At 38.5% G+C, this 25,396-nt stretch overlaps 1 long non-coding RNA gene across 1 annotated transcript in view; it reads left to right on the top strand.

Annotated features, from left to right (window-relative positions):
* The first annotated feature begins 1,387 nt into the window (after positions 1 to 1,387).
* The window catches only part of LOC101476948 (uncharacterized), a 34,030-nt gene continuing 10,021 nt past the window's right edge, over positions 1,388 to 25,396 (top strand). The window contains exons 1-4 of the long non-coding RNA XR_190987.2: positions 1,388 to 1,472; positions 1,581 to 1,633; positions 20,980 to 21,072; positions 21,173 to 21,236. This is a non-coding gene — a long non-coding RNA (uncharacterized LOC101476948). The remainder of the gene's footprint in view (positions 1,473 to 1,580; positions 1,634 to 20,979; positions 21,073 to 21,172; positions 21,237 to 25,396) is intronic.

Raw genomic sequence — 25,396 nt, 5'->3', positions numbered from 1 at the left:
AATATCACGTTTAAATGGGAATGACACACAATGCCCTTTAATATGTGAACTCCAGCTCAAAAATTTGAATTTACCTTGGGAAAGCCAAACATGAGCTGGGGCTTTCAGTTATTAAAGTATTAGTAAATAAACTGCGGGTGCAGTATTGTGTGGGCTCTGCTCGAAAAAAGAGAAAGCTGTAGCATGTTTTGAGTTTTGCTGACAGGCACCTACCCGTCTAACTAGAGCAGTTTGGATTGCCTCATCGGTGTATTACCCACAGTAAATGGTGGTCAGAACGCCCCCAGTATCGATTAGCAGATGGGACAACCACAATGGAAGTGAAGACATAGAAAAGGCCTGTCTAAAAAAAAATCAATATCACTGTAGGTGTGTGGTGTGTTCAACTGCTTCACCTTAACATCAAATAGCCCTATCCAGCAACTCCAGTGCTTTTGCTAAGACCAAAAAGAAACAAAAACAGCAATTTTGTCAAGCAGAGCACAGCAGTTACTGGTGTAGCTTTGATTACTAACCTCTTAAAACACCAAAGTAATGAAATAGTACAATCTAATAACTGTTTGAAGTATTGGTACTTCACACAGTAACAAATGCTACTATATTAAGAAAGTTTATCCTATTTGAAGCCAGGAAAGAAAGGCAGCAAAATGCAAACTGGCTCAGTTAACAGGCTTATTGCAAATAATATCACAGTTCTAACACTAAACCAGGATCCAACCATTTTCTTCCACTAATCCAAATCCGTTTTCATGGAGTCTATCCCAGATGACATTGAGCAAGACCCTGAACAGGTCACCAGTCTGTTAAAGGGTAAACTTGGAAAGACAGACAACCATTGACACTCACAATCACATCTATGGACAATTTAAAATCACCATTTAACCTAACCCCACTAACTGCATGTCTTTGAACTGTGTGGGGAGACATGCTGACCCGTGTCATCATGCTCCACACAGAAAGGCCCCGACCTGGGTCACACCTTCAGAGTTAAGTTAATTTATGTTTAAAAACTGTTTTAGTTTTTGTTCTTTCAGCTGCAGCCTGTGTGATCTTTAATGGATCTTTGAGATCTTTTAAAAACATACAATAATCCCAGGCTTAGTGTGCATGCAAATTTGACATAAGACCTGCAGGCATCCTGTCTTCCAGTTATATATAAATGCATATAAAACAATGAAATTAAAGACATTATATGTTATCAATCACTATAGAGCTTCTGTAACAACCTCTGGGCTGCTGGGCTAACAGGTTGTCTTTGACTTTGTGTTTCATGTTGCACATGCCCAGTGGGTGTGGCCCTGTCATCAGAGATTGGGAACACCCGAGCTCAGCGTTCCCCAGTATAATGAGAGAAGATTACTCTGCATTTCATGTGCCACATGCAACCATACCAACATGATCTGTTATGATATAACTCACAACTTTTACTTACTCTGGTAATTCCGCATGTTTTTGTTCATTTCAAAGAAAAGGTTTGTTTAGTTTTTGTTTTCTGTTTTTCACTTGATCAATTGTGTCATCTTCGGTTATTTGTCACTGTTTTTGAGCCAGTTGTGACACATCTCACTATCTGCTCCCAGAGGTCTAAGGGATCTTCTAGGGCCAGTGACACTGATTTCTACAGAACTGATTGGTGAGTAGGTGGTGATTTCGTACCTGCTGATCTCTAATGTGGACCCTCCGCAGCATAAGTTACCATGGCAATATACCGTGGAAAACCCAGCGTTAACACTTACCTGGATACGACAAAAATCCTGCTTCATCCTACAGGTTTCTGATAGAAAAATGATGTTTAGATCTAAGTTTGATCTAAATAGGTTTCTCTTCTCTCTTCAGCTCCTTCAGGGATGGGGAACAAAGACATAAGACATGCTGTGACTGTCATATTCACAACCACACAATTGAAATAACAATTTGTTGTCATTCAAATGACACATACAGATTTAAGGTTTCACACCTTCTAACACCATCACTGTGAACGTGCAATCACTGGAGTTTGTTGAGTTCAGTTAACTTGGTTCATTTGTTTGAACACACTCTGACCTGTCTGCTGCAGCCACTGTTGGTTTGATAAATGAGGAGAATGAGGGTGGAGATGGCTGAAATACAGAGGCCAAACAAGTGAACCATCTGCTGCGATGGCATGGCATGCTTGTAATGAGTCATTTCATTATTGTGCTGGTGTTTTTTCCCCTTTGCATTTGTACATTTGTACATTTTCTCTGCTTGATACTGGTTGACTTAGCTCTCATTTTATTAGAGCTGTGTTGAGTTAAGGGGCGAGTTGGGAGTTCGCCTTGTAGTCGGAAGGTTGCTGGTTCGAGCCCCGGCTCGGACAGTCTCGGTCGTTGTGTCCTTGGGCAAGGCACTTCACCTACCGCCTACTGGTGTTGGCCAGAAGGGCCGATGGTGCGATATGGCAGCCTCACTTCTGTCAGTCTGCCCCAGGGTGGCTGTGGCTACAACTGTAGCTTGTGTGCATTTGTACCAGTGTGTGGATGTGTGTGTGGATGACTGGACTGTAAAGTGCTTTGGGGTCCCTAGGGGGACTAGTAAAAGCGCTATACAAATACAGGCCGTTTACCATTTAAGGAGTGTTTATGAGTAGGATTCTGCTTATTTCTTAAAATAGTTTATTTTTACTGCGCTTTATGTTTTGCGTTGTTAAAACACACTTTTTTTTGACAGTACACCTGTGGCTGTGTGTTCTTTGACTTTGTAGCAGCCTACAGATGTATAAAGCTTCTTCTTCTTCTTCTTGTTCTTGCTGTTTCGTTTAGAGGTCATCAGTGAAGGACGGTGAAGTATATAGGATGCCTGTCCACACAGAAGTAAACATTAGGCTTTTGTTCACATTTCAGCACCAGTAAAGGACTGATTACATTTACAGAGAGTGCAAAATGCATCATTTTCTTGCTTTTAAATGACATGTGCAGCATATTAAAAAAGCTGTATTTGACGGGGACTACCAATACTGTCACCTTGGACCAGAGAGTGTTCTCAGGGGCTAAAGTGGGCGGGAACAACACTGAATGGCGTATGGCACACAGTGTTTCTGCTAGCTAAGGGTAACAACTCTGTATCTTCCATGGAAGAAAAAAATGTGGATGTGAGATCATTTTACTTTTAGAAATGGAGAAAAATGTAAGAAAGAGAAGACAGGAGAGGACGATTCGATTCTTGAAGATGAAGTCTGCTCAGGAAGTGACATGGTAAAAAAAGAAAGTACACCCACTGTCAGGTTTTATACTGTATATCAGAATAAGATGTGATTTTAAAAAAAAATACAGTAAACTGTAGTATTCAACAGGTTTCAAAATAAGTAAATCCAGCCTGAGATGAACAACAACACATGACATCTTAGACTGTTATTATTAACTGAACATCTGAAGCCAATATACACAAGCAGAGTGTGTTACAGTTTTAGTCTCTCACTTTGTTGTTGGAGGAATTTTGGCTCTTCTCTCTACATTGTTGCCGCAGCTCATTGAAGTTTGCGGGGATTTGTTTATGCACAGCTCTCAGCTCCCACCACATGTTCATTATGTTGAGGTGTGAAGTGTGATTGGGCCATTGAAGTACCTTGATTCTTTTCTCTGTGGGATCATTTTCCTGTTGTATGATCCAGTTTAAGACGAGCTTTAGCTGTCAGACAAACATCCTCACACTTGACTCTAGAATAGAGACAAGACACTTTCCCCTATGAAACCAGAATATAATGCTGCATGACACAATTTTTCACACAACGCTTCTGCATTTTTGGTTAATTTTTTGATGAATAATGTAATGGTGTTGTCATTTTTTGTCATTCATCTAAGGTTGTATTTACCTCATTTCAAGACCTGTTAAGGACAAGGTTATTTTTTATTGTGGCATGATACACGAAACCAGAGACCTGACAAAGTGTATTTTCTTATGGCTGTTAAACTATTATAGCTATAACATCACTATGAACTGAGTTATATTTCTTGGTTAGAGCTACTTCTAGACGTCTTTCACCTGAGTTTATTAATTTGCTGTGAAACCTAATCAAAAACAAAAAAAACAGCTGTGTGTGATAGTTGGCTTTTATTAAGGTAAATGATTTCTAGATACCCGTTAATACCCATTGACAGTGTAATGTATTTCTGAAAACTCTCACTATGGGAGATTTTCACTCTTTCTCTTTAAGCTAACACACTATGTTGGTGTAAAGTTTTCAAACACCCATTTTGACCGTGTTGTGCATACCACTCACTAGCGTGAGTTTTTGCATGTATGCTGCATGTGTGTCGTGAAAATGAACTATGTAACACTGATCCTAACTTTAACAGTTGTTTGATTATCAGTACTGTGTCTGCTTTCACGTTGTATCCTTATCAAGGTGCTTACTTATCATTACCCAGATTTTAAATGCCTGAAAGTAGAAAACGTTTCTAATTGCTGCCTCTGATCATTTATGCTGTCAATAATACAATGTATGAGATATATTGTTGATTTGGTTATCTGCATCGGCAAATAATAGTCTATTTAGTCTCTGCATATCAATTAAAAACTGAAACAATCCCTGGACAGTAAATCCCTGAAATAATCAAATGTGTCGAACAGATGGATGCACATTGTAGGATGTACAAAGAAACGGCTATCACACAACATCATTTAAATGTAAATGAGAAGGGGTAGCTGAACCTGCAGGATTTCTAAGCTCCTCTGCTTATTAATACAAACTTGTTGCCGCAGAAAAAAAGAAAAAAATGCACAAATCCACCAGTATCTTGAAAATTTTGCATTTTGATGAGGATAAACAACATATTGTAATAAGCATTTATGAGTGAAAATGTGCTGCATTTTTTGGAGCTTCTACCATTTAAATTTGACATAAGCTGATGCTAATTCCAGGATCTTGTTCTCTGTCACAATTCAGTTTGGCTTAACAGCAGGGGAAATATCGCCTGGAATGACTTATACAACTAAGGATGCTCTTTGTCTACCTTTTATTCATCCTCCCCCTCTACCTCTCCCTGCAATGTAGCCATTGATTCATCTCAGACACAAGAGTGACCTTTGACCCCTTGTTCTGATTCATAATTGAACAATTTAGCATTTTATGTTTGTGCCTGTGAGTAGCCACTGCTGCCAACCAGTAATTAGAATTTTACATTTTGCACTGACCCACTTTCCAAGTGAGATTTTCAATCACGATTCAGCCAAGATTGTTGATTGTTTTTTTTTTTGTTGTTTTTTTTTGCAACTCTGTTAATTGCACCATTTAGTAATAAAACAGAGATCATGCCTTCCATATGTGATTATAATTAATATATCTCATTTTTTAAATATGAACCAACATCATGACTGAATCTGTGCCAGTTTCTAATCATTTTCATTTTTCTCTTTTCTCTAAAATGAAAATACAGCATTGTTATGTCATGTTTTTGTTCACTGTAGAGAAAAGGACTGACACACATGGCCAGAACCAGAAGAAAAATGTTCCTTTCATCTGAAATCTTACCTACTCTTCATCCAGTTTAAGTTAAGATTAAAGATTGGAAAATCTGCACATCATATGGTTGTTCCTTAACTATGGAACAACCATGTCCTATGGATGTGTGTATTATCATCCTGGGTGATGCCACATCCATTATGATGTCCAGTCAAAGGATAAAGATAATCGCTCACAGCAACCTTGTAGTAAACCTTCCTAAAAGGTTTGGAGTGATAATGTAACAAAGCATAAAAGCCCACAGATGGTACATAAATACTGTATTTTGATTGGTAGTCGGTGATATACTAAAGCATGGTAATTTGGTGAATATAATTAAGACACAGTAGCTGTCAGCTCAAGCTGGAGGATGAAAGCCTAGGCCCAAAACTACGTGCCAATCCCTGTGCAAACAGTGTAACAGGAGAGGAGAGTAGTTCAGTGTATGAACCAAGTGTGAGTGGCTGAGGAGTGAATAGTGAGCTTGGTAGGCAGAGGGTCAGGGAAGGCTGAAAATTGCTCTTTTCTGTGGACTGCATCCTGGGCAGCAAAGTTGACATCCTCAGGGGAGCTAACTCAAAAGCAGGGAACACAACACCAGTAAGATTTTGCCAGCTAACTTTCGCTACATAGGGTGGAGAGGGTTTTGACAGGAACCTCTCTTATTTTGGAGCTGCCTTACTGTGAACTGCATGTGGTTTCTTTTTTGGAGACTGATGAGGCCAAACCAGCAAGTAAAAGGGAATGAAATAAACAGTGTTGGGAAGGTTACTTTTAAAATGTATTCCACTACAGATTACAGAATACATGCCCCAAAATGTATTTTGTAACGTATTCCATTACAGTACTCAATGAGAGTAACGGATTCTGAATACTTTGGATTACTTAATATATTATCATGCTTTTTTTACAACTACATGAATGTACTATTGCTGTGTGATTTATTACTATTACTGAAGGCTCGCCATAATACCGCTATAATACCAACTCGCCATAATACCAACTAGATTTTTTAATCTTAATATAAAATGAGTAACAGCAGGTGGACATTAGGTGAGACTGCACTTTTTGCAGCAATCTCGTATAGAAAACTATTCCGCGCGTATATAAAACAGGTCCACAGCTCTGAATCGTAGTAAAGGGACCTCTGGTTAATACGTCGGGTTCCGTGTCGGGCTCATAGCTGAAAACTAGCTTTACTTTGTTGCATGGGTCAACTTTGCTAGCGAGACACAGAGAGAGGCGTTGAAAGGCTGCTCCAATGGAACTTATTGCTTGGGAGGAAAACACAAACACAGTGTACAGTCGAGCCTTAATAGCTTACTTACAACTGGGCTCGTCAGGCACTTTTCTTGGCTGCAGTGGTTATTATTATATTTACATGCTTCCATCTCCTGTTTCTGCTCGTTGAAAGCTCGTACTTTTCCACTCTCCTTTTTCTCCCTCCTTGCGCTCACATACACATAACGGGTATGACAGTCCATTCTCCCTGCAGCACGGACTACACTGCCCATGAGGCTACATTCTTTAGAGCGATGCCTGTAACACTGCCTATTGCCTTCATATTAAATAAATAAAAATATTTCTTCACGTCATTATGAAACGCTAGATTGAGACACAGGCATTTGAACCTCTTAATGCATGTTTTGTTTGGGTTTCCACCGGTGTGGAATTACCAGAAATAGAGAGGGCATAGCCTAACATTTGAAACAGGAAGAGGCCGCCGTGTAATCCATTTATTTCAACAAAGTAACTGTATTCTGAACACCTTTTTAAACGGTAACTGTAACGGAATACAGTTACTCATATTTTGTATTTTAAATACGTAACGTCGGTACATGTACTCCGTTACTCCCCAACACTGGAAATAAACCCCTAAAGAATTAGTAATAAAACATTCTAAGGGTGTCCTAAGTGACCCAAAGGAGCTGAGCTTCCTTAGGAAACGCAACCACTGCTGGTATTTCCTGCCTGTCTCAACTGTGTTTTCTCTGCAAGGTTTTAACAAGTAATCCAAGACTGTACCCACGTTCTTAATATCCTGAGCAATCTCCACAGCCTTACCATTTATAAAGGTGAGGGCTGCTTTAGCTATGTGCCTTTGCTTGTTCTAGAACATTTAGTATAATCACAATAATGTTTTGGTATGCAAGAAGCATAAATGAATCATCCAGCTGTCCATCCATTCATCCAAAAATCAGCAAATTTTAATTCTCTAAACAGATATTAAACACAATTTTATTTACAAAGTTGCTTGAAATTACTAATATATTAGAACATTTTCTTGACTGCAGCTGAGGGTGGAGGCTGTCATTGGCCTAGAGGTGGTGTACACTGCGGACAGGCCACCGGTGTATCACTGAATGAACAAATAATTTTATCAAAATAATTTAATTTCAGAGTAATTTAAAAAAAATGATTCAGAGAGTATTTTGCCGTCAGTTACAACCAAGAACCAACCTGTCAACCTCTGTTTGCCACCATCACGGGGGTGTGCCCCATCTCAACCTGCTCCATCCACTGTGGGAGAAGAAGAAGAAGAAGCCAGCCTGTAGTTAAAACCAGTAAGCAAACAGGAAAATTCAGCAACATTGTGATCACAGTTCTTGTTGGTGGTGGTCTTATTATCTCAAGGAAGTTTAATTACCTCCACCAAGGAGCTCATGTTTTTTGTTTTTGGTGTGTGTGTGTGTGTGTGTGTGTGTGTGTGTGTGTGTGTGTGTGTGTGTGTGTGTGTGTGTGTGTGTCCGCGCTTGTTTGTTTGACACATCGCTCAAACATCATTTTTAAATTGCTGGTTTCAAAGAAGCTGTCACAACCCTCCTGTTAACAAAGCTGCCTTCACGTGTGTGTGTGTGTGTGTGTGTGTGTGTGTGTGTGTGTGTGTGTGTGTGTGTGTGTGTGTGTGTGTGTGTGTGTGTGTGTGTGTGTGTGTGTGCATGCGTGTCATAATTCTGTCTGTAAACATGATAGTTTGAAAAGTTTTTAATGAATTCTCATAAAATTTTGTAGGGGTGTAGAGGGGCCCATTAAAATCTGACCTTCAAGGTCAACTTAATGATATGCTGCACTGTAAAAAAAAAAAAAAAAAAAGATTGTAATATAAAAGTATTTTACAGTTTTGTACTGTTCTTCTAGAATATCATTAAATTCACATAAATAGACTGTGATTTTACATTTCAAATGTAAATTAATGTAAAATCACTGTAAATGTATTAAAACATAATTTTCTTGTTTTTTAAATGTATTTGTCTGTACATATGCATATTTAGATTGTTAAAAAACATTCACAAATGTATCATAATTTCACAAATATTTGTCCGTTATTTGAAAGATTGAACTGTTAAATTCAAATGTAATGCTATGGAAAAATATATAAAATGATTCTTATAAACTTTTTTACATTAAATAATTATTATTATTATTGTTATTTAGGGCGATCGTGGCTCAAGAGTTGGCAGTTCGCGTTGTAATCAGAAGGTTGCCGGTTCGAGCCCCGGCTCGGACACTCTCGGTCGTTGTGTCCTTGGGCAAGACACTTCAACTACCACCTACTGGTGATGGCCAGAGGGGAATTATAAAGTGGAATTGTAAAGTGCTTTGAGGGTCTCAAAAAGTGTTATATGAACGCAATCCATTATTATTTAAACCAACTGTTAACTGCATATTTCTGTACATTTAAGTATTATTATTCATATTGACGCATTCATTGACCTTGTTTATAGGTAATTTCATTGTTTTATCACATTAAAATGTACCTAATTTAATGTTTAAAAGCACGTGAAAAAGGCAAAATCCCATGTAAAATTAGGGCAACAAACTGTGTTGTCATTACTGAAAATAACCATATTTTCATGAGAAAGTTATTTTCTGTTATTTTCTGTTATTATTTTGGTGCCCCAGCTGCTGTAATATTACTGTTTATTTAGGGTTTTTTTTTACGGTGTGGTTGAGAATTGAGAAAATGCCTTATAACTTAGGAAATATGATTCTTACAAGTTTGGTGTGCAGTGTTAACATATAGAAAATAACATATAATGATTGAAAATATGTCCCATTTGACCTCTGACCTCTGCTTCAAGGTTCATAGATTGATCTGAAGTTCAAAGTGATAATAATGCCAATAATGTATTGTCAATAATGTATTGACAATATATGGGCATATAGGGAATGATAGAGAGAGGGAGAGATGTATATGGAAGAATATTTTTTTAAACTTACTCAATATTATGTCATATCATATCATTCTTTTCATATCATTGTGCACTTGTTTTTACTGCTATACAAACTTCTTAAAGTACATTTAAAAAGAAGAAAGAAACCAAATTGAATATAGACAGAATGCAATAAAATTCCCCTAAAAGTAAGTGCTGCCCAGAGAGTGAGCTGCCTTGGGAGGTTTGTGCTCTCAGAGTTAACTTTTTGCTATCTCCTTCTTTATCAGTACCTCAAAATTCACATCTTCCTTTTCATTTCTAAACTTAAAAGTTTACTTGTTAATTCTAACCCAACTTCCAGATGTGTCTGTGATGAAACCTTTGCAAATAAATCCCCTTAAGATCACTGAATCCCCTACCTGAATCCTTTTAAGTTCTCAAAGTGGATATATTCTGCTAAATAGCTTCCACATCTGGCAGCTGTTCATAACAACAAAAAGCCTTGATGAACCCATTTGATTCTGCCCACTCCAAACGGCAGACATAGTACAGAACCAGCTGGAGTACATATTGAGAATTTTAGCAGCTAAAGAGCCCGATATATTTTTTTCTAGTAATTGATGAGGAATAAAACTTAACAGGGAGTAATTACTGGAAAGGAATGACTGAAAATGATTCCTGTGTAAATAGGAAAGTGAGTCTTGACACGGAAACCATAACAGCTTAATGATATTTGTGATTTTAAATGCTACAAATGCAGGATATCACATCATATCAAGACATTGCAAGGTTTTTTTTTTTCTTTTTCTCCACAAATCCCAGTCTTAGTAGGGTGGAAAATCATGCAAAATAGAGAAGCTCGATGAGCTATTAAAATAGCACAGAAAAAAAATACAATCATGATTGTGCCTCAGTAAACCAACAGCATACTAAAAAGCTCAGGCATGCAGATACTGCATAAATGAATAAAGTAAACAGATAACACTGAAACATTATTTCACCCTTTACAAACTGTATTTAATTATCTCATTTACACCAAAAACAGACAGCACTTCATTCACACTCACAGTTCTTCACCTTAAACTCCCACATGCTACAATCCATATTTTTTATTTTGTTTTTTACCTCCGCCACTCTGAAAGTATTAGATGCCATGCTGCTCCTGGCCAGGGTTGAAATGAGGGTGCACTCAGTGTTTCCTGATACTCTTTGCAACACCTCAACTTGATTCTGACATCCATGAAATTCTTCTCTGTGCCCCGGACATCAATTGTATGTCACTCTCATATTTAAAACTGTCTGTCTCCCTGCACTTTCCTCCATCCCTGGTTGATCCTGGTCCATTAGCGCTGAGCGGTCATCCCCTCAGTGTATCTCCGCACCTGTTTCAAATGCCACTTCTCATTGAATAAAGCTCAAAGAAGTTTAAATAAGGTTTGTCAGGGTCCCTAGAGAGCCGATGTGAATGTAAGGCTAATGTTATTGTGCACCATTTTCTATTACTTTTGCTGCCTAAGTTAAGAACAACAGAGTCTGTGATTATTTTCTTTTCTTTATATGTCTGCTGTCCTCATTTAGATGCTAACAAATAACTACACACCAGGGTAAGATATTCAAAATTATTATTATTCACTGATTATTCCTCCCAATGTCCAAAGACAAGCACGAGGTTAACTGCAAATTCTAAATTGGCCATAGGCGTCTGTGATAGACCAAGGTGTATGCAGTCTTTCGTCATATGACCCCTGCAAGCCTGAATTGGATGGATGGACAGAAAGAATATTCTACTGGATTCTTTCTCTCTACTGGAGTATTTCTCTATTTCCTCTATCAATATATTGTACTTTTTTACAGCCTTTTTGAAAGTCCTGGTTGAACAGTGTTTCTTAAAGAAAAACTAAAGTTTCAATAACCTTGATCATTAAATCTAATATAAAATTAATGGTGCACAATTGTTAGGTTAGGACCCAAATGCAGGACTCCAAACTCAGGGAGATGCTTGATGCAAAAGTCATAAGGTAACTAGGAATACAAATACTCTAGGAATGCTAGGAACTTGGAATTTACTACACAAAGGGGAAAATGGAAGACACACAGCACAAGAGTATGGAAATAATGAGGGAAATCACACCAAAGGACAACAGGAGACAGACAGTTTGTACACAAAAGATGACAAGGAAACAGGCAACACCTGGGGAACATGCCAGACATGACATATTTGGGACAAGGACCTAACACAGTAAAATAGGGAGCAACTAATACATCGGCCAGAAGTTAGACTTGCAAACTTGACATAATTAATTTAATTTAATTAACATAATTAACAGACAACCCAGAAAACCACAGAGACAGGACACAGACGCTACCCAGACATGTGGACACAACTAAAGGAAAGACGGGTAAACAACAAGGAGATGAGACTGACTTTACAAAAGGAAGAAAGGGAAGAGATGAAGGAAACAGGAAGGGAAATGAGCAGGGAGGAAAAAAGTTTCAATAACTAAATTTAAAATTCCCAAAACTCAGGAAGCTGGGAAAATAGACACAAAAAATCAGATGGGTCAGCGTAATTATTTCTTCGTTCCTGTAAAATACTCATTGCTGAACCCTAGAACGTCATATAGTGCCTAATACAACATACAGTACTTCCCATAATAAATAAATGTATTTATTATGGGATACATTTATTATCCCTTAATAAATGTATTAAAGTACACAACAACATCTTTTTTATTTTCCCCAAAACAAGATCTGTCAAAATGACAAAAGGTGTCATAGGACCCAATAAAAAAGGACTCTAAAAATAGTGAAAAATTACAGAATTGCCTTTTGAAGTTGGAAAATGTTTTACATAACAGGTGAAGATTATTGCAGCATTCAAGCATGAACTCTGTGCTCTCCCTTATTTGGGCAGTCCTTACAGGGTCAGCGCTTTACCAGCTAAAGAGTTCGTTAGAGCAGCAGTGTGATTGTTCAGAGATAGATTTCAGAGAAATCTGTCAAGGTCGGGTAAATCAGCAGGTTATCATTCTAAGAACGACTTTCATTGGAGAGCAAAGTAAAACTCAGTGGGATCTGGTAGGAGCTCAAAAAGAAAAAAAAACATGCTCCATTTGTAGCCACAGCTTCACTTCACACATTTAATATTCATTTAAGATCCCTTTGTAAGGCACAGAAAGACTGTGCTCAAGAGAGAACTTTTAATTGGAAAAATCCACTTTGTCCCCGACATGCCGATAAAGTTGTGTCCCTCACTGTGAAATGTTTGTCTTTGAGCTAATTAGTTTCACTCTGAATCCCTAATTTATGATATGCCCCGCACTTCCACCTCCTCTCATCTGTCAAAGGCTCTTTCAGACATTGCTCTTTCACCAGTTCACCTCCTTTAATATTAAGGTGTTAATCCCCAGAAGCCTTGGCGACACACATGACTCTGGTATTTATTGCATGTGTTCCTTGATTCCATGCCTTGGAAATTCAAAGATGCATGAACATATACAAACTCTGAAAAATGCACACAGACACACAAAACATAGAGGACCAGTGACTCTAATTCTCTCTCTTGTCCTTTCCAGTAATTAGTTTCCCTCCTACATAGCGACCGTGTTTCCCTTTTTGTCTGAGAGTACTCGATAATTGTGTTCTTCGGTTTGTGGGGTGAGACTAATGCAGGCCATAATAGATAGGTGTATTTGTGTCCAGTAACTACAGCAACCAATGAAAGAAAAGGGTCATGCAAGTATACATTAAAACCATATTTGAGCAAACTTTGAAGAGTCCATTCATTTTTGATGTTACCGGTGGAGGCATTGGTTTGATGGCACTTTAAATCAGTGGTAGAATACAGCTAATGTAAAAACTATAAAGTAGAAAAGGAAGATTATTTTACATAGTCCAGGTAATAAGTCTTATGTGAAGGAAACTATAAAAGATATCTATGAAAACATAATTTATTCTGAGTCTTTGGAGAAAAGTGAAACCATGAAAAATGTCTAAAATATAAGTTAATAAAATGTAAGATAAAGATTTTTTTATTTCAGTAGATTTAAAACAAGTCTGTCTGTCATTATGATCACGTCATGGTTTTGAAGTGTGGCAAGGGTTAAAAGCTACTTTTTATAAATGTATTTTAAATGAAATTAAAAATATTTCTGCAAGTTTGTCTGCAAGTGACACTGTTGTCGCCTTTCTGCATACCATAAAATGCAAGCAACACTTGATTCATGGGCTCTAAGGTTTTCTCCTTTGACATGATTTATCGGTCAGTGGTAAAGCAATCACAGCAACAGAGAAATCACTTTCAATAACAATCGAATCAAAGGCGACATCCACGCCAGTGATGAAAGACTTTACATAGCCTGATTGAGCCTTTAATACAGTGGGGCAAAAAAGTATTTAGTCAGCCACCGATTGTGCAAGTTCCCCCACTTAAAATGATGACAGAGGTCAGTAATTTGCACCAGAGGTACACTTCAACTGTGAGAGACAGAATGTGAAAAAAAAATCCATGAATTCACATGGTAGGATTTGTAAAGAATTTATTCGTAAATTAGGGTGGAAAATAAGTATTTGGTCACCTCAAACAAGGAAAATCTCTGGCTCTCACAGACCTGTAACGTCTTCTGTAAGAAGCTTTTCTGTCCCCCACTCGTTACCTGTATGAATGGCACCTGTTTGAACTCATCATCTGTATAAAAGACACCTGTCCACAGCCTCAAACAGTCAGACTCCAAACTCCGCCATAGCCAAGACCAAAGAGCTTTCGAAGGACACCAGGAAAAGTATTGTAGACCTGCATCAGACTGGGAAGAGTGAATCTACAATAGGCAAGCAGCTTGGTGTGAAAAAATCAACTGTGGGAGCAATCATCAGAAAATGGAAGACATACAAGACCACTGATAATCTCCCTCGATCTGGGGCTCCACGCAAGATCTCATCCCGTGGGGTCAAAATGATCATGAGAACGGTGAGCAAAGATCCCAGGACCACACGGGGGGACCTGGTGAATGACCTGCAGAGAGCTGGGACCAAAGTAACAAAGGTCACCATCAGTAACACACTACAACGGCAGGGAATCAAATCCCGCAGTGCCAGACGTGTTCCGCTGCTGAAGCCAGTGCATGTCCAGGCCCGTCTGAAGTTTGCCAGAGAGCACATGGATGATACAGCAGAGGATTGGGAGAATGTCATGTGGTCAGATGAAACCAAAGTAGAACTTTTTGGTATAAACTCAACTCGTCGTGTTTGGAGGAAGAAGAATACCGAGTTGCATCCCAAGAACACCATACCTACTGTGAAGCATGGGGGTGGAAACATCATGCTATGGGGCTGTTTTTCTGCCAAGGGGACAGGACGACTGATCCGTGTTAAGGACAGAATGAATGGGGCCATGTATCGTGAGATTTTGAGCCAAAACCTCCTTCCATCAGTGAGAACTTTGAAGATGAAACGAGGCTGGGTCTTCCAACATGACAATGATCCAAAACACACCGCCCGGGCAACAAAGGAGTGGCTCCGTAAGAAGCATTTGAAAGTCCTGGAGTGGCCTAGCCAGTCTCCAGACCTCAACCCCATAGAAAATCTGTGGCGGGAGTTGGAAGTCCGTGTTGCTCGGCGACAGCCCCAAAACATCACTGCTCTCGAGAAGATCTGCATGGAGGAATGGGCCAAAATACCAGCTACTGTGTGTGCAAACCTGGTAAAGACCTATAGTAAACGTTTGACCTCTGTTATTGCCAACAAAGGTTATGTTACAAAGTATTGAGTTGTATTTTTGTTATTGACCAAATACTTATTTTCCACCCTGATTTACGAATAAATTCTTTACAAATCCTACCATGTGGATTCATGGATTTTTTTTCCACATTCTGTCTCTCACAGTTGAAGTGTACCTCTGGTGCAAATTACTGACCTCTGTCATCATTTTAAGTGGGGGAACTTGCACAATCGGTGGCTGACTAAATACTTTTTTGCCCCACTGTATATCAGTGCTGTTAGGTTTCTGCACAACTGAGGAAAAAACAACAGATTTTACTCGTAGTCAGTGTTATTTCTCCTTACAGCAATTCCATCTGGGATTTGGCTTGTCACACAATGTGTACTCTCTTTTTGGCTTTTTTTTTTTTTTTTAATTTTGCTCGACAGCTTACAAATTCCTTCCTTCACATACATTTTCCCATGTGTTTTGTGTCAAAACTGATAACTCACAATTTTTTTTTAACAACAAATACCCGGCTCTGCTCTACCTGACAAAATCTCTACAAAGTGAATGATAAAAAAGATGAATATGTAATTCCAGTTTTGCATACAATTTTAATTTGTCCTTTTTGTAGCCTCGCTCAAGGTTGGTGCTATTTCAAAAAAAAAAAAATGTGCAAATTAAAAAAAAAGAAAACTTTAATATTTAAACATTTAAATATTTTATCAGTAATGGATGAAGGCTTTTATAAAGATGTAGGCAAAGAACTGTCCCACTTCTGCTTACTTGTGTGCCTCTTTCTCATTCAGTGTACTCATTTCGCCATGCAGTAATTTCCTGATAGGGGATGAGCGACAGCATGGGAGGACAGAAACAAACTAAAATAAAGGAAACACAAACTCTGCACACACTGCAGTACTGATGTACGCATAAGTTTAACTCTACGAATAGCACTACAGTGGCTTTTAAAATGTAAAAGATGGAAAACAAGCAGTTTTTATACAATAATTATGATAATGATATTTCCTGTAGGTCAGTATCCATTATTCTAGTCATTATCTTTTTCTTTTTTTCTTTTCTTTTTTTTTGAAAAAAAAAAACAAAGGTCAAGTTAACTTGACTTACAAGGGAAATTGGCTTGCTGGAAACCATGCAAAAGCTTTAATCTCACTGCACAGTAAATCCAATTATTTTCAGGCATTGTGCATGTGCATGTAAATGAACTCTGCAATAGCATGCTTTAATTTTAGTGTATAGATCCACCCTACTCGGTTTCATTTTACCTTTTTTTTTTTTTTTAAAGGACAGCTTTCTCTGATAATGCTGGTGACTGGAGAGTGCTTTGTGTGCTTGTTTACCTTGATCAGTAGCAATGCTGTTTGGTTTGCATAGGCTATTTACACTTATCTTTCAGCTTGGCACAACTTTTTCCCAGGGTATACTGAAATATGTGCGTTTCCTCATGAGTTACACCCTGCTGCTTTTATTCTACAAACAAGGCGCTTTGATGTTCTTATTACTACTTTCATCACCTCCATGAAGGGGTATCTGCACTCTGCTAGGTTACCCATTTAGCAGATCTCCGGGAAGTCTGTTTGCCTCCAAATGCCCAGGTGATTTTTATTTTGTCAGCGGTTTGATTTACACGTGTTAGAATGTGAATATTTTGTATTCAGACAAAGCATCGCCCTTGAAATCTCTAGTTCATATTTTGTATGCAAGCATGCACCCCGCATCGCGATTCAATTAAGAGTGTATACTTACATATGCTATGATTGCGGTATACAGCAATCACAAGTGACCTGCTAATCAGCTTTTGTGCCTTAAAGAGAAAACATGTCAATCAGATTCCTTTCCTAAATTAAATTAAGTAGAGATGAGTCATAAGGGGTAAGCCTGAGGCACGCACAGAAGATTACTATACTTTGAGTATTTGCCAGAAGGTGATCATGCATATTCTCCATGTTAAAAGCAAATAAGAAACCAAACAAAAGCCTCAAAATAAAAGCTTCCTGTAACACGTGTAACACACGATACATTCCCCAGGTGCTTGCTCTGCTCCAGTGTTATAAAAACTATCCTCACTTTATTTGATCAAAATGGTTATTAAATAAAGGTTATAGTAGTGTTGTATTTCATTTTAAATCATTTTTACACAATACGCACAAACAGTAACCACAAATTGCTGTGCTGGATTTGGACAACCTGTCAGATTTACAGCAATCAAAATCTTCTTCCCTCCATTAAATTGGAGGCTGTATCAGCACCGCACAGCACATTTTTCTTGATTGAGTTCTTTGGTCCACAGTAAACTCTGACTTATCTACCTTTCTACTCAAAAGGAAAAAAATAAATGGGAAAAATAATCATTTTAAAGACCTTTTCAAATGAGCCCTTTAATAAACTCGAAAAGAGGTACCATCACACAGATTGGCATTGTCATCTGAAGTGGAAATGTTCTTTTCTTTTCATTGTGTTTCCTTCAACAATCTCAAGGCTTTGAAAGTGGGGGCCAACGTATCAATCAGCAGTACCTGCATATTTACCCGAGCAGTTTTGGCATTAAACAAAGGGCACAGTAATACATATGTGGACAGGAATAAATATCAGGGCAGTAAATTAGATGTTTGGCCGTGCGCAGCTGATGGAATTGTTTCAATCCTGCCTGCTTAGCTATCTGGTTTTTATTATGCAACCTGCTCATTACCTCCCATCTCATTGTATTGTCGCAACCAAAGACCAAATAAAAATGAGTGGCTTAGCATAATGAAGTTCTTCCTAATAATTGTCTCCATGTGTGCTAACACTGGTCTAATGCCTGCACAACTACTTCACGACCTGTCCAGCGATCCTGTCTAGAGGGATCATTAGGGATATCTAAGACAAACCGAAAGGAAATGCATCTAAACGCACGAGGAAAAAGCTGAGAAACTTTCACTTCTCCATGAGCTTTAACTCTAATTAATATGGTAACAGACTCTGCAAAGACAGTGTAATCACTTCACAGATTTCAGTGACAGTGAAAATGATCCAGAACTGCAACATTTTAGGTAAGCTAAGTTGCACCTTTGATGATAAATAATCTGCAGTAGCCACTTTATATCTCACAGAGGTGAACATATGGTTAATCGAAAAAATGTATAAATATATGCACTGATGAAGTGCTTCCGAAATATATCAGCATTGCAGATACCTGTATCCATGTGATTTTAATGAGGGAAATAGTTTTTTACTGTTTCATGGTGGGGGGGGGGGGGGGGGGGGTCAATCTGTCCGCTTACAGGTTTCTTACGGTTAATACTTCTGATTTGCATTTTTATCTTTAATTTCAAATAGTTTCACTCTGACCTTTACAGAAGGCAGCAGTTTAAATATTGTACACAAACCTAAAATTACAGAATTTTATAAATGTTCCAGAGAGCAGTGATTCTGAAATTTGATATTACAGATTGTTCCTTGATGTACTTCTATAACTATTTAAATTTTTAGTTTATTGAAGTATACTTTCGCTTTCAGTCTCACATGCCTAGAGACCAGTCTACAGACCCATAGCATTTACAGGTATTTCCTGACTGGTTGCTGAGCAGTTACTCAAGGTTGCTGGAAGTCACCAGGTAAAACTGTTTATAAAGAAGTATACGGAGCCGATTGCTCTCAGTTAAAAATATTTGCTTTCATAGTAAAAGTCACATCTTTTAAAACATGTTGGATGAAGTCAAGTGACACAACTTTTGCACTGCAGTTTTTCAAATTTCACAACTAGCCGGAAAGTGCTTGCAGACAGGCTGGCATCTTCAATACAAACTGCAGGTGGCTCCAGCAATCTGCTATCAAGAAAGTATCCAGTCCAAAGTCATTACAAGGAGGTTTTCAGGTTTTTTATATATATATAAAGATATTAAACTGTTACAACTGAGGCAGAGGAGGAACCACCTGTTGCTGATATGTCCCTGAAATAAGAGCTAGATAGAAAAAGAAATGTACGACAGTCTTGAATTTTTTTCTGATTTCATACCAAAGCTGACTTTAATGGCTTTGATATTGTTTTAGTTCAGGTTTATTACTATTACAAGAACAGTTGCTTCAATGCCCGTTTTATATTGTAAGGTAAAGACCCTACAATAACCTGTTTTATACACACACACACACCCCATGCATGATTGCTTGGTGACAGGGGAAAAACTCCCTTTTAACAGGAAGAAACCTCCAGCAGAACCATGCTCAGGGAGGGGTGGATATCTGGTGCAAATGGTTGAATGTGTGTTTATAAATAAATACTTTATATTTTACCCAGAGATAACTATCAGGAACCATTCCCACCCATTATAGAAACTCAATTTTCCAGCATTGTTTCCGTCTTTGAAACGTGCAACTTATGTCTTTTTTAACCCTATTTCTATTCTTCAGCACTCAGGCTTATGTCAGCGTATAATATAATTCATGACTTGCAGTAGTAAATTACATTTCTGAATTTATGAACCAAAAATTGTTGAGCAATTACAGAATATTTTCATTACAATCCCTGGAGAGAATGCACCATTAGGTGCTGGTTATGATCCATTCAATTATCTCCCTTTTCAAATGAGATCACAGGGGTGCAGTTACCTCTGACCACATATAATATTCATGCTGCGTGTTTCCATTCGGTGATAATCAGAACTCAATCAGCAGTTTGACAAATGATCAATCAGCTGAAGACTGCTTTCTCCAAAGCCCGTGTGTGGAAGCATTTTGCTCTGACCTAGCTGATCTGGAACATTAGCATTTATTTGCTGCCGTGTAACTTGTTATGCTATTTTGTTAGGCTAGATAATAGAGCGTAGCTGTGCACAAACTGCAGTTCATCCACTTATCTCTAAGTGTCTGTATTCTATGTTGTGGATGAAGCGGTATATCTTTCTGCAAAGACAGGGCTTTAGCCAGGAGATGACAGCGAGGAACACTTCAGCTGATTAGCTCACGCTTTTGGCCACATGCTTTTCACTTGAGATTCAATAAGAGCACCAAAATGTGTGCGAGTAAGTAGGTTGAATAATTTACCTATTTACGATGTTGTTCCACTGCTCAATGGAATAATGCATAAGACTTCTGGTTGGAAGGAAACTCTCCATGTCTCGATGTCACAGTTCATATTTGTCATATTCATGAAGCTGTCACTGTTATGACCTCGAGGATGGGGTTGCTACAAAAACATGTCAGATTTAAGCCACAAGAGTCCAGGAAATACAGCACCCAAGGAGAAAACACAGGTTACAGAGATTCAAACACACACTGAAAAAGTACAACTGTGGTCATAACAAGTTTGATTATTTAATATTTTTGGATTAGTTTTACATTTTTAAATGGCCATTGTTGGTCAGCCATTTGATCTTAATTAAACGAATCTGTTAAATTTCACCTGCTAGTTCAACAGCTACTCTTCACAATCCAACTGCTTACTTTGCTTAGCAACTCCTAATTTCTCCTAAGAGAAATACATACAGCCTGCCAAACATCAGCATAATAATCGTCTTTAAACGCCGGTGTGCTGATGTAAGCGTTTAGCTCAAAGCACCGCTGTGCCTCGACGCAGCCTCCCACAGCTGCAGGAGTGGCTGCAGTCTCACAGTCTTGTCAGACACTCAAGGCATGTTTTATTAAACCTGCATCCTGCTGTATCTTTTTAGCTTTATATTTTCATGAGGCGAAGTCCCTTCTAAGAAGTTTGGACAGTGCTTTTCTGGCCAGCCCAGTCTTGATGTGAATGCTGGTGGAAGAAGGTGTGTTATGGTAATGTTCAGCAATACATTATCTTCCAGTTTATTAGGTGCATTGGTGTTAACAGGCATGTGTTTGTAAGATTTATTTCACCCCTTTTAGATTGACGGGAGCAGACTAAACAGAAACAACACATCCAACAACATCCCTCAAATTGAACATGAAGGTAAATCAATATAACCTCTAACACTGTTTCAAGCAGAACAGGCAGCAGGCCTGCCTAATGAAGCTGCCACCGGAGTATGTTGCTGCTGACACTGTAAAATAAGCCTCGTTATTCCATGCTGCACCAGTATGAAACTGTGCTGACCCTGGTCTTGCAATTGTTAAAGTGAAGTTATTTAATAATAGAAATGATAAAATTCCTCCATCAAGGCTCCATAGGCCTTGGGACAACCTCCTGAACACCCGGCTGAATACCTGCAGCTACACTTCTTTCACTTGATTCATAGATAATATTAGGATTTCATTTGGGCTGTGTTACAAATTGTGTTTTTTTTTTTCTTTCCCTTTATTTTGTGCCCAGGGACATAATAAAAGTGAAGCGCTTGATCTGAGCCAGTTATTAAGATGCGATTTCAATTACTTGCATCAATGCAAAGTATATTTGACTCTACAGGTGAGCCACTTCAGCACAAAAAATCCATTGTGATATCAAAAAAGGGCAAATTCTGGAGCTGTTGAAAATATATTTACAAAAGTGCTTCATCTGCTGTTAAAGTGTGGAAAATATTTAAACTGTGTTTGCATTCCCTTTGTGCCCATCGTTTTAGAATCACAAAAGGCCATGACTATGAATTTAATGATCAGCACTTTATTTTTGTAATGCTGCAACTTTGTACATCCACCCTTAGGTATTCTAAAAAAAATGGTTTTTATTAGTTCAGCTATACAATTTTTTGTAGGTTTCAGTGCTCACTTGACAATTTATTAGGTACCTGTTTAACTGATTTTTGATGTCCATATCTAATCAGACGATCTTTAAAGAAGCACCTCAGTGCATTCAGACATGCAGACATACTCGAGACAATCTGCTGAAGTGGGATTTTCCCACATAGTCACCCCTAGGGTTTACAAAGAATGCTCTCAAAAAGATGTGTCCGTTTTCTTGGTTAAAATATTTAGGTAATGTCAGAGGAGAATGGTCAGAGTGCAGAAGAGCATCTTCTTCATGGGCTACAGCAGCAGAAGACCACACTGGGTGCCACTCCTGTCAGCTAAGAACAAGAGACTGAGGCTACAATTCACACTGGCTCAGAGAAACTGAACAACAGAAGACTGGAAAAAGTTGATGAGTCTCGCTTTTTACTGGTTAGAGTTCTTATGGACAGTATGATCATGGTGTTGTAATGGTGTCCCAAAGCATAGCAAGAAATATTCAATTGGTGAAAAATACCAAGTGAATATTTTTTAAATGTCTGAGAGCATAGGGATGTTGCTAGCACATTGTTAAGTCTATGCGAAGAATCATTAAAGCAGTTCAGAAGAGAAAGGGGGTCCAGCCAAGTACTATGAGCTGGAAGTGGTAGCTGGAGTAAGGAGTTCTAAGCATCTCTGTGCAGACTGCTGCCCCCACAAATGAAGTTTACTACGACTTCACATCCATGGCAAATGTGGAATCACTGGTTAGTCTTGGGGTGTCCAAAGGAAACCCACCGAGGGTTATTGTGTATGTTTTAGGGATGGACACATGTTGTGACTGGTTATGTTTTGGGTATATTTTACAAGTTCACAGTAGGTAGCTGAAGATAATTATTACAAAGATGGTAAAAACCAGATTGGGAAAATGGTGCAGTGTGCTCTAAGGGAGACTGTTATCCAATAATCCAGGTTTCAGGGCAAAGTTCAACTGAAGTTGAAGTTGCTCACCTTCAATTTTCTCTCCAAGTTTTCATATATCACCCCCTACACTCATTCTCCAGTTCACACAAACAGAACTCAAGGCACATTTTTTTCCTATGTGAGATATACCATAAACAAGCAGCTGAAATGAGCTGTTAAAGGATACAGTATAAATTTCTGTTTTCACCTAGTTATACAGGTGTAAAATTCAAGGTTGTTTAGCATGTTTTGTAGATATTTTACTTAATAATGGATTGGATTTATATAGCGCTTTTCAAGGCACCCAAAGCACTTTACAATGCCACTATTCATTCACTCTCACATTCACACACTGGTGGAGGCAGCTACAGTTGTAGCCACAGCTGCCCTGGGGCAGACTGACAGAAGCGAGGCTGCCATATCGCGCCATCGGCCCCTCTGGCCAACACCAGTAGGCGGTAGGGTACAGTGTCTTGCCCAAGGACACAACGACCAGGACAGAGAGCCTGGGGATCTAACCGGCGACCTTCCGGTTACAGATACGCTTCCCAACCCCCTGAGCCACGGTCACCCCTACTTGGTCATCTCTGTAATAAGGCTAATAGATCATTGTGGGGGGCTTCATCCGATCTGTGTAGGTGTAAAATAAACAATAGACTTTTTTATATATATATATATATACTACACAATTTTGAATGTGCATCTCAGTGTGTGTGTGTCATCCTTTTTCAAGTACTATAGAAGTCCAATTAGAAAAGCAAGGACATGACATGAAATTTCAGTAACAGCTGGGTTCTTGTATAATAACAGCATCTTTACCGTCACATCCAATGATTTATAAATGGGTGATATTTCCATCAAGCGTACTTGGCTCTTGTGTTTTCTGATGCCAATGGGGTGCATGAAGAATCTCTCATGCATCTGTTTAGCGCTGCTGGATTCATTTTCAGCATCTTTGAAGTGCCTTTTGAGAGCTTTTACACGCATTAGAAACAGTCTCTAAAGATAAATGTCAGTCAAAGAGCCCTGCAGTATGACTTCATATAAAACAAGGACAGCTTCTTTCAGAATTTATATAGAAATCCTTGAAATGTTGATGACAGTCCTGACTTTGCTTTGGATTGTCCAAAGGTGAAAGTTTACTACAAATAACTTTTATAAATTTCACTCATAAATAACTATAAATTTGATCCAAACCACTTTCTAAAGCTGAGGTTCGTCTTATTTTATTTTTTATGACAATTAAACCTTTTAGAAGTTTAAAGACCAAATGGATGAAGGCTTGGGATTGTATTTGTTTCATTTTATCCGCATAACAAAATTCAGGTGTTTTCAGTGTCTACATCGGCTGTATGAGGCTCCACAGCTACAGCGGCGTTTGGCTAATTGGAAATAGGTCATAAACTAAAGTGGAGGACAAATTTAGATTCTGTGACCTGATGATGACACTAGAAGAAACATCACCACAATTACTGAGAGATTAGACTGACCCATGTGGGCTCCTTGACACATTTTGTTTATCCTTCCAATATTTATCAAGACGTTTCACTAAAAAACAAAAAAGATCATATGAGAAAAACCTGGAGCACCTGGACTGGACTCCAGTAATCACTGACTTCCAGTTGGGAGGATGCGGCTCAGGAAGTAGAGCAGGTCATCTACCAATTGGAAGTATCCTGGGGCAAAATACTGAACCCTGAGATGCTTCAGAGTTGCTTCTGATGCATTCATTAGAGTGTTAATGTTAGATAGAAAGCTCTTCGAAAATAGAAAAAGTGAATGGGTGAGTGAGACATGTTTGTACAAAGCACACTGAGTGCTCAAGTAGAGTAGAAAAGCACTATACATAAGTTTCAATAGGTTTACAGTAACTAAACAAAGGCAGAAACAAGAAAAACTGCTTTATTGACTCTTTAGAAATGTTTGCACACTGAAAAACAGTGAATATTATATGTGCACCGATTACAGCTCAGCTATGCGCCTTACATCTGAGGCACTGAAATCCAAATGTGTGATTTCTGTGCAGATGTCTCATTTGGTGATTAAGGCAACTTGCTGAATGTGATTCAGATCATCAGTGAGAATACAGTTGAAATTAATATGAATGATCACCTGCAGTTTCATCAGGAAAATTGCTGCTTCTGTATTTCTCCTTCACGTCCTCAGAGGCAGCGGAGAAGAGCCCTGCTTGCATATTTAATACATTTGTGTGATTGTGCATGCGAGTGTGCGTTTAATTGCCGTAGTCTGCCAAGTGTGGAAGAAATTCACCTGGTTGCCTTTGCTGTACAATACTTCAGGTATAGCAGTTAATTGGATTAGCATTTGACGCAGGTTATCTAATCATCACTCAAGGCAGATTGGCGTGAAAACGGTTGACACACATTCGGGAGCAAACAGAAAGTTTGATGGAGTCTTTCGTATTTCAAGCTGATTAGAAGTGCAATAAACCAGAAGAAAAGTGCAATAAAACAGCAAACTCAGGGTGGATTGAACTTTAAAGCT

The sequence above is a fragment of the Maylandia zebra genome, linkage group LG18, assembly GCF_041146795.1.
Source record: "Maylandia zebra isolate NMK-2024a linkage group LG18, Mzebra_GT3a, whole genome shotgun sequence".
Taxonomy (NCBI): Eukaryota; Metazoa; Chordata; class Actinopteri; order Cichliformes; family Cichlidae; genus Maylandia; species Maylandia zebra.
Note: the sequence above shows the minus strand (reverse complement) of the source record. Positions and strands in the feature narration are given on the sequence as shown.